This window comes from Pristiophorus japonicus, unplaced genomic scaffold, assembly GCF_044704955.1.
Source record: "Pristiophorus japonicus isolate sPriJap1 unplaced genomic scaffold, sPriJap1.hap1 HAP1_SCAFFOLD_85, whole genome shotgun sequence".
Classification (NCBI taxonomy): Eukaryota; Metazoa; Chordata; class Chondrichthyes; family Pristiophoridae; genus Pristiophorus; species Pristiophorus japonicus.
Window position 1 is genome coordinate 1908128 of NW_027254772.1, and position 23022 is coordinate 1931149.

A 23022-nucleotide genomic window follows, 5' to 3' on the forward strand; every position below is an offset into this window, starting at 1 on the left:
TCACTTGTGAACTTGCTAGTGTCTCAGCAGGTTGCCTGACAGAGAGAATCCCTTCCCACACTCAGAGCAGGTTAATGGCTTCTCCCCAGTGTGACCTCGCTGGTGTGTCAGTAGGTAGGATGATGTAGCGAATCCCTTCCCACAGTCAGAGCAGGTGAACGGCTTCTCCCCAGTGTGAACTCGCTGGTGTGTTAGCAGGTCGGATGACCGAGTGAAACCCTTCCTACAGTCGGAGCAGGTGTACGGCCTCTCCCCAGTGTGAACTCGCTGGTGTACCAGCAAGTCGGATGACCGAGTGAATCCCTTCCCACAGTCGGAGCAGGTTAACTGCCTCTCCCCAGTGTGTACTCGCTGGTGTATCAGCAGGTTGGGCGATGCAGTGAATCCCATCCCACAGTGGGAGCAGGTGAGCGGCCTCTCCCCAGTATGAACTCACTGGTGTGTCAGCAGGTTGGATGACTGAATGAATCCCTTCCCACAGTCGGAGCAGGTGAACGGCCTCTCCCCAGTGTGAACTGGCCGATGTGTTTCTTGCTGGGATGGGTAGTTGAAACGTTTCCCACAATCCCCACGTTTACACGGTTTCTCTCCAGTGTGACTGCGCTTGTGTCTCTCCATTTTGGACGATTGGCTGAAGCCTTGTCCACACACAGAGCACGTGTACCGTTTCTCCCCACTGTGAACGGTGCCTTCTGCTTCCATGGTCAAAAGCTGATGATATTCCAGTCCCGATGTATCGACTGACTGTCAGATCTTGAGGTGATGTTTGGTTTGAGCTTCCAGTCTACAAATCCTGCCCTTTTAACATCCTGCAAAGTGAATTTCAAACAGGAAAGTGAGTGTGAGAGAACCCACAAAAACACAAAGGCAGGTTGTGAAATTGAGCTTAATGAATCTGGTCATTTGTGAGGCCGGCACGAGAAAAAAGTGACCATGAAAACTGCCGGATTGTTGTAAAAACACATCTGGGTCACTACTGTCCTTCAGGGAAGGGAACCCATCTCCCTCGACAGGCCCACATAGGAAATTTTTGGTCCCACTGGGCACAGAAGTACAGAAGTACAGGGGGTGAAACCCAGCAGCTTCTCCCCCTCTCCATCCAGCTCAAACTGATGTAACAAACAGACCCACACAGTTATAAACCCCAACTGTCAGAATGAAGACAATGCAGTCCAGAATGCGATTAACAGCAAAATCCAACCCCTGCGTTCACTTGTGAACTTGCTTGTGTCTCAGCAGGTTGCCTGACAGAGAGAATCCCTTCCCACACTCAGAGCAGGTTAATGGCTTCTCCCCAGTGTGAACTCGCTGGTGTCTCTGCAGGTCGGTTGAGGTAGTGAATCCCTTCCCACACTCAGAGCAGGTTAATGGCTTCTCCCCAGTGTGAACTCTCTGGTGTGTTAGCAGGTCGGATGACCGAGTGAAACCCTTCCCACAGTCGGAGCAGGTGAACGGCCTCTCCCCAGTGTGGTACTCAGGGAGTAATTCCACATCCAGTGCCCACCTGATACGGAGCGGCTGGGAATTGCTGGGCCGCTGTATAAATGCAAGTTGTTGTTTTCCTGGTGTGAGTGAGGGGCTGCCCCCGGGGGTTGCTGGGGCCGGGCCCGGTGGTTCTGCCTCAGGCCCTGAGACCCGCGCTTGGTGTTGCCCGGGGCCTGAGAGCCGCGTTCGGTGTTGTCCGGGGCCCGAGAGCCGCACTCGGTGTTGCCCGCGGACTGAGAGCCGCACTCGGTGTTGCCCGGGGACTGAGGGCCGCACTCGGTGCTGCCCGGGGACTGAGAGCCGCACTCGCTGTTGCCCGGGGCCCGAGAGCCGCACTCGGTGATACCGGGGGCCCGAGAGCCGCGCTCGGTGTTGCCCGGGACCCGAGAGCCACGCTCGGTGTTGCCCGGGACCCGAGAGCCGCGCTCGGTGTTGCCCGGGGCCCGAGAGCCGCACTCGGTGTTGCCTGGGGACTGGGAGCTGCACTCGGTGTTGCCCGGGGACTGAGAGCCACACTTGTTTAAAAAGGAGGCAGACAAAATGCAGGAAACTGCAGACCAGTTCGCCAAAATGCAGGAAACTGCAGAACAGTTCGCCTAACATCTGTGATGGGAAAATGTTGAAGAGTTCATTCTTTAAGAAGCATTAGCACGACATTTGGAAAAGCATAATTCGGTCAGGCAGAGTCAGCATGGATTTATGAAGGGGAAGTTAAGTTTGACAAATTTGCTGGAATTCTTTGAGCATGTAACGAGCAGGGTGGATAAAGTGGATGTGGTGTATTTGGAATCCCAGAAGGCATTTGACAATATGCCACATAAAAGGTTACTGCACAAAATAAAATTTCACGGGGCTGGGGGTAATATATTAGCATGGATTGAGGATTGGCTAACTAAGAGAAAGCAGAGAGTTGGGGTAAATTGTTCATTCTTGGGTTGGCAATTAGTAACTAGTGGGGTGCCGCAGGGATCAGTGCTGGGACCCCAACTATTTACCATCTATATTAACGTCTTGGAAGAAGGGACCGACTGTAACATAGCCAAATTTGCTGGCAATAAAAAGATGGGAGGAAAAGCAATGTGTGAGGCGGACACAAACATTCTGCAAAAGGACACAGATAGGCTAAGTGAGTGGGCAAAAATTTGGCCGATGGAGCGTAATGTTGGAAAGTGTGAGTTCATGCACTATGGCAGAAAAAAAATCAAAGAGCAAGTTATTGTATAGATGGAGAAAGTTTGCAAAGTACTGCAGTACAGCGGGACTTGGGAGTACTTGTGCATGAAACACAAAAGGTTAGTATGCAGGTATAGCAAGTGATCAGGAAGGCCAACTGAATCTTGGCCTTTATTGGACTATAAAAGCAGGGAGGTCTTGCCACAGTTATACAAGTTATTGGTGAGGCCACACCTGGAATACTGCGTTCAGTTTTGGTTTCCATATTAACGAAAGGATATACTTGCTTTGGAGGAAGTTGAGAGAAGCTTCACTGGGTTGATTCCGGAGATGAGGGGTTCACTTATGAGAAAATGTTGAGGAGGTTGGGCCTCTATTCATTGGAATTCAGAAGAATGAATGAGAGGTGATTTATCGAAATGTATAAGATTATGAGGGGGCTTGACAAGGTGGTAGCAGAGAGGATGTTTCCACTGATAGGGGAGACTAGATCTAGGGGGCATAATCTTAGAATAAGGGTCCCTCCATTTAAAACTGACGTGAGGAGGAATTTCTTCTCTCAGAGGGTTGTAAATCTTTGGAATTCGCTGCCTCAGAGAGCTGTGGAAGCTGGGACATTGAATATATTTAAGACAGAGATAGACACTGTCTTAACCGATAAGGGAATGGGGAGTGGCCAGAGAAGTGAACCTGAGTCCATGATTGGATCAGCCATGTTCGTATTAAATGGTGGAGCAGGCTCGAGGGGCCATATGGTCTACACCTGCTCCTATTTCTTATCTTCTTATGTTCTTATATAGTGGGTGTCTGGTATGGAAGTGTGGATTTGACTCGAATCCGTCCATCTCTGGTATATGGATGAGGGTTTTACACTGTTCGTTTCTGATACGAGAGCATGGATTTTATCCTGTACCTGTCAATTTCTGGTAATTGCCTGTGGGTTTCATTCTGTATCAAAAAGGGCCACATTACAACATAATTCTAAAAGGACAAAGAGTGTTAAAAAAACAAGCCTGAAGGCTCTGAGTCTCAAAGCGAGGAGCATTGGTAATAAGGTGGACAAATTAACTGCACATATAGCTGTTAACGGATGTGAAGTAATTGGGATTACTGAGACATGGCTCCAGGGTAACCAAGGCTGGGAACATAACATCCAGGGGTATTCAAAATTCAGGATGGATAGCCAGAAAGGAAAAGGAGTTGGTGGAGTGTTAATGGTTAAAGAGGAGGTTAAAGCAATAGTAAGGAAGGACATTAGCTGGGATAATGTGGAATCTACATGGGTCGAGCTGCGAAACACCAAAGGGGAGAAAACTTTAGTTGGGGTTGTGTACAGACCACCAAACAGTAGTAGGGAGGTTGGGGATGGCATCAAACAGGAAATTAGGGACGCGTGCAATAAGGGTACAGCAGTTATCATGGGTGACAACCTGCATATTCATTGGGCTAACCAAACTTGTAGCAATACTGTGGAGGAGGATTTTCTGGGGTGAATCAGGGATGGTTTTCTACACCAATATGTCGAGGAACCAACGAGAGCAGCTCATCCCAGACTGGGTCTTGTGTAACGAGAGAGGATTAATTAGCAAACTAGTCGTGCGTGGCCCCTTGGGGAAAAGTGACCATAATATGGTAGAATTCTTCATTAAGCTGGAGAGCAACGCAGTTATCTCAGAGACTAGGATCCTGAACTTGAAGGAAACTTCGATGGTATGAGACGTGATTTGGCTAGGATACACTGGCGAATGATACTTAAACGGTTGACGGTGGATAGGCAATGGCAGACATTTAAAGATCACATGGATGAATTACAACTATTGTACATCCCTGCCTGGCGTAAAAATAAAACAGGAAATGTGGCTCAACCGTGGTTAACAAGGCAAATTAGGGACAGTATTGAATCCAAGGAAGAGGCATATAAATTGGCCTGAAAAAGCAGCAAACCTGAGGACTGGGAGAAATTTAAAATTCAGCAGAGGAGGACTAAGGGTGTAATTAGGATTGGGAAAATAGAATATGAGAGTAAGCTTGCAGGGAACATAAAAAACTGACTGCAAAAGCTTCTATAGATATGTGAAGAGAAAAAGATTAGTGAAGTCTAATGTAGGCCCCTTGCAGTCAGAATCAGGTGAATTCATATTGCGAACAAGGAAATGGTAGACCAATTGAACAAACACTTTGGTTCTGTCTTCACTAAGGAAGACACGAATACCTCCCAAATTACTAGGGGACCGAGGGTCTGGCGGGAAGGAGGAACTGAGGGAAATCCTTATTAGTCAGGAAATGGTGTTAGGGAAACTGATGGGACTGAAGTCCAATAAATCCCCAGGGCTTGATAGTCTGCATCCCAGAGTAGTTAGAAAAGTGGCCCTAGAAATAGTAGATGCACTGGTGATCATTTTCCGGAATTCCATGGACTGTGGATCAGTACCTATGGATTGGAGGGTAGCTAATGTAACACCACTTTTTAAAAAGGAGGGAGAGAGAAAACAGGGAATTATATACCGGTTGGCCTGACATCGGTGGTGGGGAAAATGCTGGAATGAATTATTAAAGATGTAATAGCAGAGCATTTGTAAAGTAGTGACAGGATTGCTCCAAGTCAGCATGGATTTATGAGAGGGAAATCATGCTTGACAAATCTTCCAGAGTTTTTTGAGGATGTAACTAGTAGAGTGGATAAGGGAGAACCAGCGGATGTGGTGTATTTGGAATTTCAAAAGGCTTTTGACAAGATCCCACACAAGAGATTAGTGTGCAAAATTAAAGCACATGGTATTGGGGTAATGTATTGACGTGGATAGAGAATCCGTTGGCAGACAGGAAGCAAAGAATGGGAATAAACAGGTCCTTTTTAGAACGGCAGGCAGTGACTAGTGGGATGCCGCAGGGCTCAGTGCTGGGATCACAGCTATTTACAATATACATCAATGATTTAAATGAAGGAATTGAGTGTAATATCTCCGAATTTGCAGATGACACTAAGCTGGATGGCAGTGTTAGCTGTGCGGAGGTGCTAAGAGCCATCAGGGTGACTTGGATAGGTTAGGTGAATGCGCAATTGCATGGCAGATGCAGTATAGTGTGGATAAATGTGAGGTTATTCACTTGGGTGGCAAAAACAGGAAGGCAGATTGTTATCTGAATGGTGACAGATTAGTAAAGTGGGATGTGCAAAAAGACCTGGGTGTCATGGTACATCAGTCACTGAAGGTAGGCATGCAGGTACGGCAGGCAGCAAAGAAAGCAAATAGCATGCTGGCATTCATAGCAAGAGGATTTGAGTATAGGAGCAGGGAGGTCGTACTGCAATTGTACAGGGCCTTGGTGAGACCACACCTGGAGTATTGTGTGCAGTTTTGGTCTCTTAATCTGAGCAGGAAATGCTTGCTATTGAGGGAGTGAAGCGAAGGTTCACCGAACTGACTCCCGGGATGGCAGGAGTGACATATGAAGGAAGAATGGATCAGCTAGGCTTATACTCACTGGAATTTAGAAGAAGGAGAGGGGATCTCATAGAAACATGTAACATTATAACGGGAGTGAACAGGTTAGATGCAGTAAGAGTGTTCCCGATGTTGGGGAACGCCAGAACCTGGGGTCACAATCTAAGGATAACGGGTAAGCCATATAGGACTGATATGAGGAGAAACTTTTTCAGCCAGAGAGTGGTAAACCTGTGCAATTCTCTGCCACAGAAAGTTGTGGAGTCCAGTTCGTTGGATATATTCAAGAGGGAGTTAGATGTGGCCGTTACGGCTAAGGGGATCAGGGAGTATGGAGAGAAAGCGGGAGTGCGGTACTGAAGTTGCATGATCAGCCATGATCATATTGAATGGCAGTGCAGGCTCGAAGGGCCCAATGGCCTTCTCCTGCACCTATTTTCTATGTTTCTTTGTATCTTTCCATTCCTGGTGTGTGTGTGTGTGTTCTGTGCTGTATCTGTCCATCTCTGTTATGTGAATGTGAGCTCTACTCCATACCCGTCATTCTCCAGTATGTTAGTATTGTTTTACTCTGTACCCCCAATTCCTGATAGTTAGAAAATAAAACGAATACTGTATCAATTTGTGTTGTGGAGGTGAGTGTTTATGCTGAATCTGTCGGTCTCTGGTAAATGAGTCTGTGTTTCACTCTGTATCTATCCGTCTCTGCTATGTGAGTGTGTGCCTTTCTCTGTATCTTTCCATTTCTGTTATGGGAGTCTGGGTTTTATGCTGTACCTGTCAAGTTCTGACATGTGATTGTGAGCCTCACTCTATAACTGCCAGTTTCTGCTTAATTGTGAGTGGACTTTCCTTTGTACCTGTAAGTTTCTGGAATGAAAGAGAGACCTTTACCCTGTACCTGTCAATTACTGGCTCGTGAGTCTGGGCATGTCACTGTATGTCAATTTATGTTATGGGAATATGGATTGTAATATGTAAGCCTCTGATATGTGAGTGTGGGTTTTATATTGTATCTCTCAGTCTCTGATGTGCAAGTGTGTGTATTTTTCTGTAACTGTCAGATTTTGGTGGATGTTGAGGTTTAATCTGTGCCTCTCAATTTCTTCGATGTTGGACTGTACCTCTTTGTTCCTGCTACTTGATTGTGTGTTTCAGACTGTTCCTGTCAGTTCCTGCTATGTGAGTGTGGAATTTCCTCTGTATCTGCTAGTCTCTGGTATGTGAACGTGAGAATCAATGTTAATTTTTACCTGTATTTCTCTGATATGTGAGTGAAGATTTTGCCTTTTCCCTGTCATTTTTCAGATGTGTGGGTGTGGGTTTTACTCTGCCCCGATCAGTTCCTGCGAAGCAAGTAATAATTTTACTTACTGCCTTTCAGTTTTCGATATGTGCCCATGGGATTTACACTTTATCTGTCACTCTCTGGTATGCAAGTGGGGATTTTATTCTGTTACTGTCACTTTCATATATGTGGGTGTGTGTTGTATAATGTATCTGTCAGTCTATGGTACGGGAATGTGGGGTTTATTCTGCACCAGTCATCTTCTGGCATGTTCGGGGGGTTAAATACTGAATCCGTCAGATTCTGAAACATGAATATGGCTTTTGCTCTGTACACGTTAGCATCTGATATGCGAGTGTGGTTTATACTTCCTGTTTAACATTTTTTCTGATAGATGATTGTCTTTTATTCTCGACCTGCCAGTTTCTGGCAAGTGATTGTGGGTGTTTAATGTACCTGTCAGTGTGATCTGTTTCAATGGTGAAACAGCATCTGATTCTACTGCTCCATGTGGCTGTAAGATTCACAATGTAACTCTGCCACTACGGATCACTGTGGGACTGACATCTTCTGCTGTCTGTGACAATAGGATTGAGGCCAGTTCTGTGTCTCTGCCCTCTGTGAGTGATAATCTACTTACTGTGTGTGAGAAGGAGCTGCCTGCACTGTTCCTTGTATTCTGGGTGGAGGAATGATCACATATGTTCTGGCTGGTTGAAGAATTTTGTTCTGAGAATAATAATAAGAGAATATTAATAGGTCTAAGATATGGATGCGGGGAGAATATGATGTATCTGAGGGAGTGACAATGTATCTCTAGATCATCAGCAACATGGTTCTGGAGCACTCAGCTCACCGAAACAATATAACCCGTCTTTAAAATATCTTCTCCCAGACTCCTCTCCTGGTGCCTGCAATCGATGCACTCTGAGAAACTCCTCACATTCTCACTGTCAGGCTGTGTTTCCACTGCTCACTGTCCGAGAACAACAGACACGGTGAGATTGGAACTGAATCAGGACCATTGACTACTGATTTGGGGAAGGAAAGCAGCAATGATTTGAAAGAGCGAGGTGGTTTACTTTCTCTGTTACCTTACACTTTCCACACACAGCCCGAGAATGGCCTCTCTCTTCCCCCACTCACATCATGTTCCAGAACTAGTTCCTGCTTCACTCTGCCTCTTACACACAGCCCCTGACGGAACTAAACCAGGAACGTTCACTACTGGTTTGGAGAGAGAAAGCAGCAGATTGTAAATAGTGATTCTGACCAATCTGTCTCCCTTACCCTGGACACACACTGACCAAACACAGCCCGAGAATGGCCTCTCCTTTCCCCCACTCACACCACGCACTGACACTGGATCTTGCTCCACTCTGCCTCTTACACACAGCCCCCGACTCCCCCTGAACTCCCCCCGGACTCAATGCCGATCTCTCAGCCCATCTGCGGACAGGCTCCCAAAGTGCTGCGCTGTTGTAAGGTGGCTGCTGCTCGCTGCTTTAGCCCAGGGCCGTTGTGCCTTCATTCCCGACTGTTTTAAACCATCTTCTTCTGCTCACTGAGTGAATGGCGATCACAGGCAGTGCTGGGGGAGGGGAGGCACATGCGCTCTTCTGCTCACTGGGAATCGACACAGGGGGCGGTGCTGAACCGCGCAATGTGCAACTCTCTGCAATAATTCAGCCTGTAAAAATCAAAGTGCACTTTTCGCAAGTTACTTTTATCAGAATCTGAGCAAAGTATCTGGGCCTAGGGGGAAAGGACAGAGAATGATTAAAGCTGGGAGCCTTGTCCCTTGGAGATGCTCAATTTGGGATCATTCTGTGCAGGGTGTTTCTCTCCATGAGCCCGTCTTCTCAAAGCAATTCTTCAGAAACATCGGAGCGACCAGGAAGTGGGAGTGTTTCCTGAGTCCGTACAGGAGTTAATATCTGACAGAAACAGTCCGAGATGAGTTTAATTACAGTAAAACACTCGCTCACTGAGAGTAAGAGTGAAGTGGATAATGAAGGGGTTATAGTGAGGGAAGAACTTAATACAATCACTATTCATAATGACGTAGTACTCAGAAAAATAATAGGAGTAAAGGCAGACAAGTCACCTTGCCCTGATGGCTTACATCGTAGGGTCTTAAGAGAAGTGGCTGCAGAGATAGTGGGCACATTAGTTGTAATCTACCAAAATTCCCTCGATTCTGGGGCGGTCCCAACAGATCGGAAAACCGAAAATGTAACGCCTCTATTTAAAAAAGGAGGCAGACAAAGTGCAGGAAACTATAGACCAGTTAGCCTAACATCTGTCATTGGGAAAGTGCTGGAGACCATTATTAAGGAAGCAGTAGTGGGACATTTGGAAAAGCATGATTCAATCAAGCAGAGTTAGTATGGCTTCATGAAAGAGAAATCATGTTTGACAAATTTGCTGGAGTTCTTTGAGGATATAATGAGTAGGATGGATAAGGCGGAACCAGTGGATGTGGTGTATTTGGATTTCCAGAAGGCATTTGAAAAGGTGGTACATAAGAGGTTACTGCACAAGATAAAAGCTCACTGGGTTGAGGGCAGTATATTAGCATGGATAGAGGATAGGCTAACTAACAGAAAACAGAGAGTCGGGATAAATGGGTCTTTTTCTGGTTGGCAAATGGTGACTAGTGGGGTGCCGCAGGAATCGATGCTGGGTCCTCACCTATTTACAATCTATATTAATGACTTGGATAAAAGGACTGAGTGTAATATAGCCAAGTTTGCTGATGATACAAAGGTGAGTGAGAAAGCAAATTGAGGACACAAAAAATCTGCAAAGGGATATCGACAGGGTAAATGAGTGGGCAAATAATATGGCAAAATGTGAGGTTATCCACTTTGGCAGAAATAATAGAAAAACAAATTATAATTTAAATGCAGAAAAATTGCAAGTGCTACAGGACAGAGAGACCTGAGGGTGTTTGTGCATAAAACATTAAAAGTTAGTGTGCAGGTACAGCAAGTAATGAAGAAGGCAAATGGAATGTTGGCCTTTATTGCAAGGGGGATAGAGTATAAAAGCAGAGAAGTCCTGCTATAACTGTACAGGGTTACAGGGTATTGGTGAGACCACACCTGGAATACTGCATGCATTTTTGCTCTGCGTATTTAAGAAAGCATATACTTGCATTGGAGGCTGTTTAGAGGTTGATTCCGGCGATGAGGGGGTTGTCCGATGAGGATATGTTGAGAAGGTTGGGCTGATACACATTGCAGTTCAAAAGAATGAGAGTTGATCTTATTGAAACATATGATAACAAAGGAACTTGACAAGGTGAATCCAGAGAGGATATTGCCATTCATAGGTTAAACTAAAACTAGGGTACATCATCTCAGAATAAGGGGTCACCCATTTAAAACTGAGATGAGGAGGAATTTCTTCTCTCTGTGGGTTGTAATTCTGTGGAATTCTCTGCCCGAGAGCTGTGGAAGCTGGGCCATTGAATATATTTAAGGCAGATAGACAGATTTTTGTGCGATAAGGGATTATGGGGAGCGGGCAGAGAAGTGGAGCTGAGTCCATGATCAGATCAGCCATGATCTTATTGAATGGCAGAGCATGATCCAGGGGCCAAATGATCCACTCCTACTCCTATTTCTTAAGTTATTATGTTCTTATGAGATAATAACCCTGGGTCTGTACATGGGGACTCTAACCCTGGGACTGTACATGGGGACTCTAACCCTGGGACTGTACATGGGGACTCTAACCCTGGGACTGTACATGGGGACTCTAAACCTGGGACTGCATGGGAACTCTTATCCTGGGACTGTACATGGGGACTCTAACCCTGGGACTGTAAATGGGGACTCTAACCCTGGGACTGTACATGGGGAATCTAACCCTGGGACTGTACATGGGGACTCTAACCCTGGGACTGTACATGGGGACTCTAACCCTGGGACTCTACATGGGGACTCTAACACTGGGACTGTACATGGGGACTCTAACCCTGGGACTGTACTTGGGGACTCTAACCCTGGGACTGTACATGCGGATTGTAACCCTGGGACTGTACATGGGGACTCTAAACCTGGGACTGTATATGGGGACACTAACCCTGGGACTGTACATGGGGACTCTAACCCTGGGACTGTACATGGGGACTCTAACCCTGGGACTGTACATGGGGACTCTAACCCTGGGACTGTACATGGGGATGCTAACCCTGGGACTGTACATGGGGACTCTAACCCTGGGAGTGAACAGCTCTGGGGCTTTCCTGTTATAATTGTCTGGGATGTAACCAGAAGCTTAGCACTGAGCAGCGCCTTTAGGAGATGGTGAGAAATCCCAGGTGTCGAGAATATAACTCAGCTGTTACTTTACCAAGATGGCCGCGCATGCGCTTTGCTGCTCACTGAACCAAGATGTCGGAGGACTGACCCTGCCTTCCTGTACAAAGATGGCCGCCGTTACCCGGGGCCTGTGACCGGGAGAAAGCCTCGAGGCTGCAGTCGCCGATATTTCGGTTATTATTCCGGGCTTGCAGTGGGCACCAGTTGTTTATGAAGCCTCCCCGGCTCCCCGCTGCTCCATTACTGCCCTCCGCCCCGCTGAAAAAGGACTGTTTTGTGGAACATATGTTCAAGATGTCCATTCCGCCATTGCACGCACGGCGCATGTTCAAAACAAAGCTCGGCCTCGCGCCTGCGCACTGGGTCTCTGGGGTCGGCAAGTCCTCCGTCGCGGGGAATGCTGGGTAAATACCAAAGGGAACGTCAATGAATGGGACAGGATTTACTGGCTCCCATTGGGCACTGAACCATGTTCATTCTGGCACTTCGACTTTGTTTCTGCTGCTCTGAATAACCCTGTACCTGAGCTGGAGATTAATGTCTGTATAAATATTGAATAAATCAGCTTGTTTCAAACACCGTGTGTCCCATATTTCATTTCTCCATAAAAAGAGACGAATTAATGTTTCCTTCCCTTCCATTTTGGGCCTTTTCTTACTCTATATTATTTCACTTCTCAAGTAATTCATCTTTTCCCACATCAAATCCCAAACTTGTTTCATTTGAGTATACAGCTTGTGGATGTCTCAGACTGAACCGGCGTGTCTCACTTTACATTCATTTAACGTTCCTTTCAATCAACCCTTCAAAGAACTACCTTGCGTAAGACTGTAAATCTATTATTTTCTGTATTTAACGATTTTTGAATGCGGTTAATAGATCTTTAAACAAACTGCATGTGATCAACTTTGAAATTGCCTTTGCTAATTTTGATGGGTTAGTTGATTACAATTACTTGTTACTAACAAACCTTGCAGTATTTCTTGCATCAAAATAATTGTTTAAATACTTCCTTTATCAGGTCTTTAGCTTCCACACTGATCTCTGTTTCTTCTTGTGGGGGAATCGAGAACTAGGTGGCAAAGTCTGAGTATAAGGGGGCGCCCATTTAAAATGGAAATGAAGAGGAATTTCTTCTCTGAGGGTCGTGAATCCTTGAAATTCTCTACCCCAAAGAACAGTGGAGTTTGGGTCATTGAAAATATTTTAGTTGCAGATAGAGTGATTTTTGAAAGATAGTCGAATCAAGGTTTATGGGGAGAGGGCAGGGAAATGGAATTGAGGCCAAGATCAGATCAGCCAAGATCTTATTGAATGGCAGGTGGGCTGAAGGGGCCAGATGGCCTACTGCTGCCCCTATTTCTTATGTTCTTAGCCTTGGTTAGGGGCTGGGTTGAGATGTAGGTTTAGTGGCTGTGGTTTGTGGTTAACTGTTACGATTGGGATTAGTGATTGGGATAGTTAATAGCATATTCGGCTTAGGATATAAAGATTAACTTAGAAAGCACTATTGGCAATATAAGTGGTACTGGACATGCCCTTTTCCATTTCATGTTTTTAACCTCACAGAGCTGAGTCACAAAACAGCCCCACAATGTGATCATTCAAGGAACCTTCTTTCCTGCGCAAGCCTAATTTCTTTCTGTCAACAACACATCGTAATCTCTACATTTCTCATGGAAAAAAAATTAGTGACATTAGATTTGTTATTTTGGAACAATAACAGATGGATACATTTGTTGGACTGGTTACATCTAATCATCAACCTGCCTATAAAGGACTTCTGACAATAATCTGCCACCAGGCCCCACCAGTCACCGTCTGATTCCTCCATCGTCTCTTCATTTATTACCCACCTCTCCCACTAGAGCTGCTTTCACCGGCATGACCATTCTCCATACTGAGGCTCTCTCATTACCAAGCAGAGCATAATTCCCGGCACAGACTGGTTAGACCGAATGGCTCATTTCTGTGTCATTCTGTAATTTTGTAGTCTCATTGTAAGTGGTCCCTGGATTTGATGATTCATTGTAAGTGGTCCCTGGATTTGGTGCCTCAGTGTAAGGGGTCTCCGGATTTGGAGTCACAATGCAAGTGGTTCCTGGATTTAGTGTCTTAATGTAAGTGGTCCCATTGATTTTGTCATGTATTCAACTATCATTGTAACCCATGTATAAGCTGACCTAAGTTGTACACCTTGAGAACATTGGCCACAAGGGGGTGAACTTGTGGCAGACACTCCGAACCTGGACTTTCAGGTATAAAGTGGAAGCTCCACCCACCTTCATCGCTTGAGGTCTTGGTAATAAAGATAACTGGTCACAGAGTGACCTTCTCTAAATATGGGCCTCGTATCCATTTATGCTGTATAGTAAGGACATATCATTGGCGACGAGAAACTGGGATTTAAACCACGTGAGCTTAGCCACAAGTAGCACAGAAGGGAGGTACTGTGTTGATGATGATTGGGACGACTTTATTGAGAGACTACAGCAAAGTTTTGTCACTAAGGAATGGTTGTGACAGGATTCGGCCAACAAACGCAGAGCTCATCTCCTGACGATTTGTGGATCCAGAACGTACTCCCTGATGAAGGCCCTTCTAGCACCAGAGAAGCCGGGACAAGACGTTCCAAGAGCTCAGTAATTTGATCGGGGAACACCTTAAACTTGCGAGCAGCATGCACATAGCGAGACACCAGTTTTACATGCACTGGCGCTGAGAAGGGCAAAGCGTTCCTGACTTCATGGCAGATCTCCGGCGACTGGCGAGCGTATGTAAGTTCACAGATGCAGGCAGAGCGGAGATGATGCGAGACTTTTTTATTGAGGGCATTGGGCATGCTGGGGTTTTCAGGAAACTGATTGAGACCAAAGACTTTACCTTGCAAATGGCGGCTTTGATAGCCCAGACATTTATCTCAGGGGAGGAAGAGACCAGAATGATGTATGACAAAAATCTTGGCTCAAATGCGGCAAACGACCAGGAAGTCAACATTGTTAACGATGCACACAGTTCTCTAGGCAGACAAGGTCAATCGGACATGCCCCAGCGTGTAGTCGAACCGAAAAAGTGAATTCAACAGAGACAATGGCTAGCTGAACTGTGAATCATGCCATTGCAATGGACAATGCGGCCAGTAATGGGGCCATCAACACCTGTTAATGGTGCACTTAAGGACAGTTACAAAGACAGTCATAGACGATCGACTGGTAATGGACCTTTTGTTTCCAACAACGGGTCCTCCAGCTCATGCTGGAGGTGTGGAGCCAAACACCCAGACAGAGCCTGCAGGTATCAGCAATATACCTGCAGAAACTGCAACGCCAGCAGTCATTTGGCGCATATGTGCAGGAAGCCTGCAGCCAGGTTAATGTACGAGGAGTACGGGTCCGATGTAAGCTCTACAAGGCCAAATAAACACTGGGCAAAATCACTTGAAGCTGAAGTTCAGCGAGTTCATGTGGAGCATATATACAGTTCATACACCAGGACGCCACCGATAATGATGAAAGTGCTCCTCAATGGCATCCCAGTATTAATGGAGCTAGATACGGCGGCCAGCCAGTCCTTGATGAGTATCAAACAGTTTGAAAGATTGTGGGTGTCCAAGGCCAGGAGGCCAAAATTATTGCCGATTGATGCACAGCTACGGAGATCATTCGGAGAACAGGTTGCCACTCTGGATTGTCCTGGGGGACGGTCCCACACTACTGGGGAGGAGTTGGCTTGCTGTCATGAACAGGAAATGGGGCGATGTCAATGCATTTCTTCTGTGGAGCGAGCATCATGCTCACAGGTCCTGGACAAATTCGACTCATTATTTCAACCCGGCATCGGCACTTTCATGGGGACTAAGGTAGTAATTCACATAAACCCTGACGCCAGGCCAGTACACCACAAGGCCAGAGTGGTGCCATACGTGAGGCGGGAAAAAATAGAATGTAAATTGGACTGCCTGCTGCGGGAAGGCATCATCTCGCCAGTTGAATTCAGTGACTGGGCACGCCCGATTGCGCCGGTGCTCAAGGCGGATGGGTCGGTCAGGATATGTGGCGCTTACAAGGCCACCATCAATCGGTGTCACTCCAAGACCAGTACCCGCTACCGAGAGCGGATGACCTCTTTGCAACACTATCCGCTGGCAAACCTTTTTCAAAATTAGACCGGACCTCAGCTCACATGACCCAGGAGCTGGCGAGTGAGTCGAAAAGGCTGACCCCCAACACGACACACAAGGGGTTGTTTGAGTATAACAGATGTCCGTTCTGGATTCGTTCAGCCACCGTGATCTTTCAGCAAAATATGGAACGCCTCCTCAAGTCGATTCCAAGAACGATCGTTTTTCAGGACGACATCCTCATCACGGGTCGCGATGCTGTAGAACACCTCCAGGACCTGGATGAGGTGCTACGCAGACTGGACCGGGTAGGGCTGCAACTGAAAAAGGCAAAGTGCGTCATCTTAGCTCCAGAGGTAGAATTCCTGGAGAGGAGGGTAGCAGCAGACGGGATCAGACCTACTGTGTGCAAAACGGAAGCGATCCGGAGAGCACCCAGTCTCCGTAACACGATAGAGCTGCATTCATTCCTGCACTTTTTTGGTAACTTTCTTCCCAAATTGAGCATGCTGTTAGAGCCGGAACATGTGCTCCCACGCAAAGGTCGCGATTGGGGCTGGGGGAACATCCAGGAAAGGGCTTTTGATAGAGCATGCAACATGTTATGCTCCAACAAATTGTTAACATTACATGACCCATGCTGTACCTGCATCTCTCTGGAAAGAGAGAAGACTGCCTGGAAGGATCCCAGACTGAGGAAATTCAGAATCACGGTCACCTTCACAGCTAGTAGCAGCGCTGTCCTTGTCATGGAGTATGGCTGCAGGTTTGGTTACAAGAGGTGTCAGAATTCTGTGAGCACCTCCTTTGTAAAGGGCAGACACCTCCCACACTGCTTCTGGCTCAGGCTGAGGTAAAAGAATTGCTCTTGGAAGGCCCTAGTTTGGCAGGAAATTTGAGCTGGAGACAGATCACAAATCCCTAACGTCCTTTTTGGCCGACAACAAGGCCATAAATGCGAATGCGTCGGCCCGCCTACATAGGTGGGCACTTACATTAGCCGCCTATCACTACACAATTCAGCACAGATCAGGCACTGAACACTCTGCCGATGCACTCAGCAGGCTCCCACAAGCCACCACTGAGGGGGAAACTGAGCACGATGCTGAGATGGTCATGGCTGTTGAAGCTTTCGAAAGCGAAGATTCACCTGTGACAGCCCGTCAGATTAAAGTCTGGACAAATAAAGACCCGCTACTGTCTTTAGTTAAGAAATGTGTCCTGAATGGGGACTGGGCAGCCACGTACAGGGCATGCCCTGAGAAATTTAAACCGGTTCATAGGCGCAAGGATGAACTCACAATTCAGGCCGATTGCCAACTATGGGGAACCGAGTAGTCATGCCCCAGATGGGCAAAGAGGTGTTTATCAGAGATCTTCACAATGAGCACCCGGGCATTGTCATGATGAAGGCAATTGCCAGGTCACACATTTGGTGGACAGGGATAGATGCAGACCTGGAATTTTGTGTTCGCAGGTGTAACACGTGTCCTCAGCTGGCCAACGCATCCAGGGAAGCCGCTCTTAGCCCCTGGTCCTGGACCGCTAAGCCATGGTCACGCATCCATGTAGATTACGCAGGTCCTTTCATGGGAAAACTGTTTTTGGTGTAGTAAATGGATTGAGTGTGCCATTTTAAATTCAAGCACATCCTCTGCCTCGGTAGAAACTCTACGGACATTGTTCGCTGCCGATGGTCAGCTACAATGGCCCGTGCTTCACAAGCATTGATTTCCAAGACTTCATGACAGGCAATGGAATCAACCAGGTCAGAACGGCACTGTTCAAACCGGCCTCAAATGGCCAGGCGGAACGAGCAGTGCAGATAATCAAACAGGGGATGCTCAGAATCCAAGGGGGTTCCCTACAAAGGTGCTTTATCACGCCTTCTGTAGGCCAATATGTCCCGACCACACTCGCTCACAGGGGTTTCACCCGCAGAGCTGCTAATGAAAAGGACGCTCAAAACCAGATTATCACATATACACCCTGCTATGAAAGAAATTGTTGAGAGCAGGCGTTAGTCACAATGTAACTACCATGACAGGAATGCGAGGGCGCCATTATTGATGTCAATACACTGTTTTTTCCTTAATTACGCTGCAGGGCCCAAATGGCTTGCAGGCACTGTGATTGCCAAAAACGGGAATTAGGGTTTTGGTAATTAAACTTACCAATGGACAAATCTGCCGCAAACTCGTGGATCAAACTAAAAGGAGGTTTAGCAACCCCATAGAAGAAGCAGAGGAAGAACATGACGTAGAGTTTACTCCACCACAGGTGACTGAACACCGGAACTAAGTGGAGGAAAGCCCAGTCACTGTGGGCAGTCCAGACAGGCCTGAGACACCGCAAACGGCAGACACTCAGGCCAGCGCCCAACAACCGGAGCCCCAACTCAGGCGCTCTAAAAGGGAGTGTAAACCACCAGAGAGACTTAACCTGTGATCTCAATAAGACTTTGGGGGGAGGTGATGTCATGTATTCAACTATCATTGTCACCCACGTATAAGCTGACCGAAGTAGTAAATCTTGAGAACTTTGACCACAAGTGGGTGAACTTGTGGGAGACACTCCTAACTTGGACTTTCAAATATAAAAGGGGAAGCTCCACCCACCTTCATCACTTGAGGTCTTGGTAATAAAGGTAACTGGTCACAGAGTGACCTTCTCTCAAGTATGGGCTTCGTGTGTATTTATACGGTATCGTAAGGACATATCAGATTTGGTGTCACAATGTAAGTGGTCCCTAGATTTGGTGTCACAATGTAAGGGAATCCTGGATTTGTTGTCGGCAGCACCACGTCATTGGGACAATGGACAACCCCGCAGCCCAGCAATGCATTCAGCACAGAATGATCCCACTAAAATCTATTCCCAATTAACACTACCCACATTAATTCACCAGAAACAGCCCAGTGCCTGCAAGAAACTGCAGCCCCATGTCTACCTTCGGGGGAACACACAATACAAAATATTTTAAAGGAAAAATAAACCCAACAAGGCAATTAATGGGCAGTAAATACCCCTCACTCATACACCTCCTTCACCTCTACTCTCCAATTACCCCTCCCCATCTACACTTTATCCACGACCCTCCAAACCCCTCACCCCAACTCCTCTATCACCCCATTTCTTTCAAACACTCACCCCAACTCCTCTTTCACCCTTCTCTCCAAACCCCTCCCCCAAATCCTCTTTTACCCTTCTCTCCAAACCCCTCCCCCAACTCCTCTTTCACCCCTACAATTTAATTTTCAACATCACTTGCACAAGTCATCCACACTGGAGGTAAATCTAGGATCTTCTGTGTGATGGTGAGGTGATCACTGGACAATAAAGTGCAGAGACTGGTGGGTGGCTGCTCATTACCCTCGGTGTAATTTAATCCACTTAGCACTGAATGCTGCGGACAGACGGTCACCTTGGTAATGGAATGGTCATTGTGACATCACTTTCTAAACAAGGGCACACAGGACAATGGGTCATCAATAAATGGTAAAGGGATTAAACACTCTACAATTACATCATAAATAATAGGAAATAAATGCTGAAAAATAACTGGTGAAGATAATAGCTTATCTCTGTGGAATTCACTAGAAAACAATAAGAATGATGTGTTTCGTTTACACACACACACACTTACACATATATGTATAGCAAAGACTTTGCGTACACACTTTTCAGTTGTTGTGCTTAAGCTGATGCAATGTGTTTTATTAGGTCTTGCTGCATCAGGATATAAAGATACCGCACGCTATTGCTCCTCCCACTACCTGGAGGAATGTGGCAGATATTTAAAGGGACAGGGACTCCCTTTTCTCTCTCTAGTTATACTTAAAAGAACAGTCCAGTTTATCTCGGAGTGTCGGAGGACTTCACAAGCCGAGCTCCCATTAACAGTCGGTCCCTTCTGTACTGTGCAGTGATTGTAAAGCTGTTTATTTTCAGTGACTTGAGCCTTTCTATAATGTCTCAATTGTTTTTGATGATACATTTGATATGCTTTTCTAATTTGAAAGGATTTCAGAATTGTGCATTGTGACGAAGGTTTTGTTGAAAGGTAGAATAAAGTTTGTTTGAAAATATTTTTTCTAACACTCCCCCAACCCCACAAATTTTAGAACACTCTGCAATACTGAGTGGGAAGTTCCCACGTTCGGTCCTTGATCTGGGCTGTTAGTTGTTCTCAGTCAAGGCAGCAGTTCAGCGGTTCTAATTGTCCTCACTACCACTGGTCTAAATATAAGTAAATATTATCCAGTGCCCTTGCTCTTGATACCGATCCAGTGACATCAACTGGGAAGTGTGTGGATGTCACTTGAGGGCAGGATTGAACTCGGCTCTGATGCCTATCACAGTGGAAATTTGTATCCTGTACTTAAAGTAACAACTTTTGTAACCTCCATTTGCAGGGTATTAGAAGGGGAGGATCTGCAGCTTGGAAACTCAAATCAAGCATCACGTCAAGATTTGAGGGAATCATCGGATTCATCAGGATCACCTCATCATCAGTCTTTGGAAAAACACCAATCACAGCGGGGAGAAACAGGACATATGTTCTGTGTGTGGATGCACCTTCAACCAATCGTCTAGCCTGTGAGACTCCTATGCCCAGCTGACTGAACACTGTGAATGTGGGGACAGTGGGAATGGATGTAGATGCGCCTCGGGTGAAAACACATCAGGGAGAGACCGTTTACCAGCTGAGTGTGGAAAGAGATGCAGTCGGTTATCTCAACAACTGCTGTAGGCACATGCTAAGTCCTGTCACTGAAAGTGATTAACAGACTGGAATTTGTGTTAGTGATCCCGGGCGTGTTAGCTATCCCTAATCTGGACACCAAGGCAAAGAGAGGCACTCTGGAATGTGTGGAGCACTGGGACTTGTCCCTGAGAGTAACCAAAGGCATGAGAACTGAAACAATCGAGAGTTAAAGGAGAAAAGGCCCAAAATGGAGCAGTCGGTAACAGGACATCAATAGTCTCCTCTTATCATAGAGATATCAAATATTGACACATTGTGTAATTTGAAATATCAAAATATTAAACTCCAGCCCAGTTTTCAGAATGATTAGCATCAGCAGAAACAAATCCCAACTGACAGGACAAACATGATTCAGTCAGGATATGATTAACAGCAGTAATAACAGTAGAACAAAACCCCTGCAGTCACTTGAGAACTCACAATTCAGATGACTGAAAGAATCTCTTCCCACACTTCCCCCGTGTGAACACGCTGGAGATTCAGCAGATGATGGAGTGAAACCCTACCCACACACAGAGCAGGTGAACGGCCTCTTCCTGGTGACTGTGACAATGAATTTGTAGATCAGACGGGGAGTGAATCCCTCCCCACAGTCTCCACATTCCCACGGTTTCTCCATGGTGTGGGTGTCCTTGTGTCTCTCCAGTTTGGACGATCAGTTGAATATTCGTCCACACACTCTGTCCCTCTTCTCTTTTCACCGAAGGACTCCCAGTTCTGGACTCACTGCCGCTTCTGCGTGTGATCGATCGATAATCTATGAAATCCAACTTTTACAAAGTTTGAGCTGGAATGTGTCCCGATACAGAATCAGTGGAGATTGATTCCACTCATTGCAGATAGTTTGAAACGGAACCCGAATTTAATCCTGATTGTAACAGCCTGGGATTTACATGTGAAATATGGATTAAGACAAAAGGAAACAAAAAGTGTTTGGAAATATTTGGCTAATGGTGAAGTTACCAACATAATCCGCAATTTTAACAATTTTTGGCGGGATTTTTGAATTTCTAAATCATTTGAGGAGCGACTGTTGAACAGTCATTTCGGCCTCGGTTTCATTGGCGGACTGAACAGGCTTCGATTGGTCAACAGAAAAGACCAATGAAATTCACCACAGAGCGACCAATCACATGTTCGCTCCCTGCATTTATCCTGAAGGTATAAGAAGGGCAGATGTGGGAGGAGTTTCTCATTCTTTCTCTGAACGTGTGCATTGTGGAAACGTGTAGAAGATGAAAAACCGGTTGTAAAGCTCGGGCCAAGGCCAAGTCTCGCTCCTCCCTGCCGGACTGCAGTTCCCTGTGGGCCGTGTTCTCCGGCTCCTGCGAAAGAGTAACTACGCTGAGCGTGTGGGTGCCGGAGCCCCGGTCTACATGGCTGCGGTGCTCGAGTATCTGACCGCTGAAATCCTGGAGCTGGCCGGCAACCCGACCCGCGACTACAAGAAGACCCGCCTCATCCCCAGACACCTGCAGCTGGCCATCCGCAACGACCAGGAGCTCAATAAGCTGCTGGGAAAGGTGACCATCGCTCAGGGCGGGGTGCTGCCTAATATCCAGGCTGTGCTACTGTCATGAACTGGAAATGGGGCAATGCCAATGCAATTTCCTCTGTGGAGCGAAGATCATGCTCACAGGCGCTGGACAAATTTGACTCATTATTTCAACCAGGCATTGGCACTTTCATGTGGACCAAGGTAATGATTCACATCAGCCCGGACACCAGTCCAGTACACCAAAAGGTCAAAGCGGTGCCGTACGTGATGCAGGAAAAGATAGAAGGCGAATTGGAATGCTTGCTGAGGGAAGTTGAATTCAGTCACTGGGTGAGCCTGATTGTGCCGGTGCTCAAGGCGGATGGGTCGGTCATGATATGTGGTGATTACAAGGCCATCATCAATCGGGTGTCACTCCAAGACCAGTATAAGTTACCGAGAGCGGAGGACCTCTTTGCAACGCTATCCGGTGGCAAAATTTTTTCAGAATTGGACCGGACCTCAGCTGACATGGCCCAGGAGCTGGCGAGTGAATCAAAGAAGCTGAGCACCATCACGACATACAAAGGGTTGTTTGAGTACAACATATGTCCGTTTGGAATTTGCTCGGCCACCGCGATCTTTCAATGAAATATGGAAAGCCTCCTCAATTCCAAGGACAGTGGTTTTTCAAGACTAAATCCTCATCACGGGTTGTGATACTAAAGGACACCGCCGCAACCTGGAGGAGGTGCTACGGAGACTGGTAGGTCTGCGACTGAAAAAGGCGAAGTGAATCTTTCTAGCTCCAGATGTAGAATTCCTGTGGATGAGGGTAGCAGCAGACGGGATCGGACCGACTGTGTCCAAAACGGAAACAATCCAGAGAGCACCCAGACCCTGTAACACGACGGAGTTGCATCATTCCTGGGGC

At 46.6% G+C, this 23022-nt stretch overlaps 1 pseudogene; it reads right to left on the reverse strand.

Annotated features, from left to right (window-relative positions):
* On the reverse strand, positions 1–21230 carry LOC139257448 (zinc finger protein 23-like; annotated as a pseudogene).
* Positions 21231–23022: the final 1792 nt, after the last annotated feature.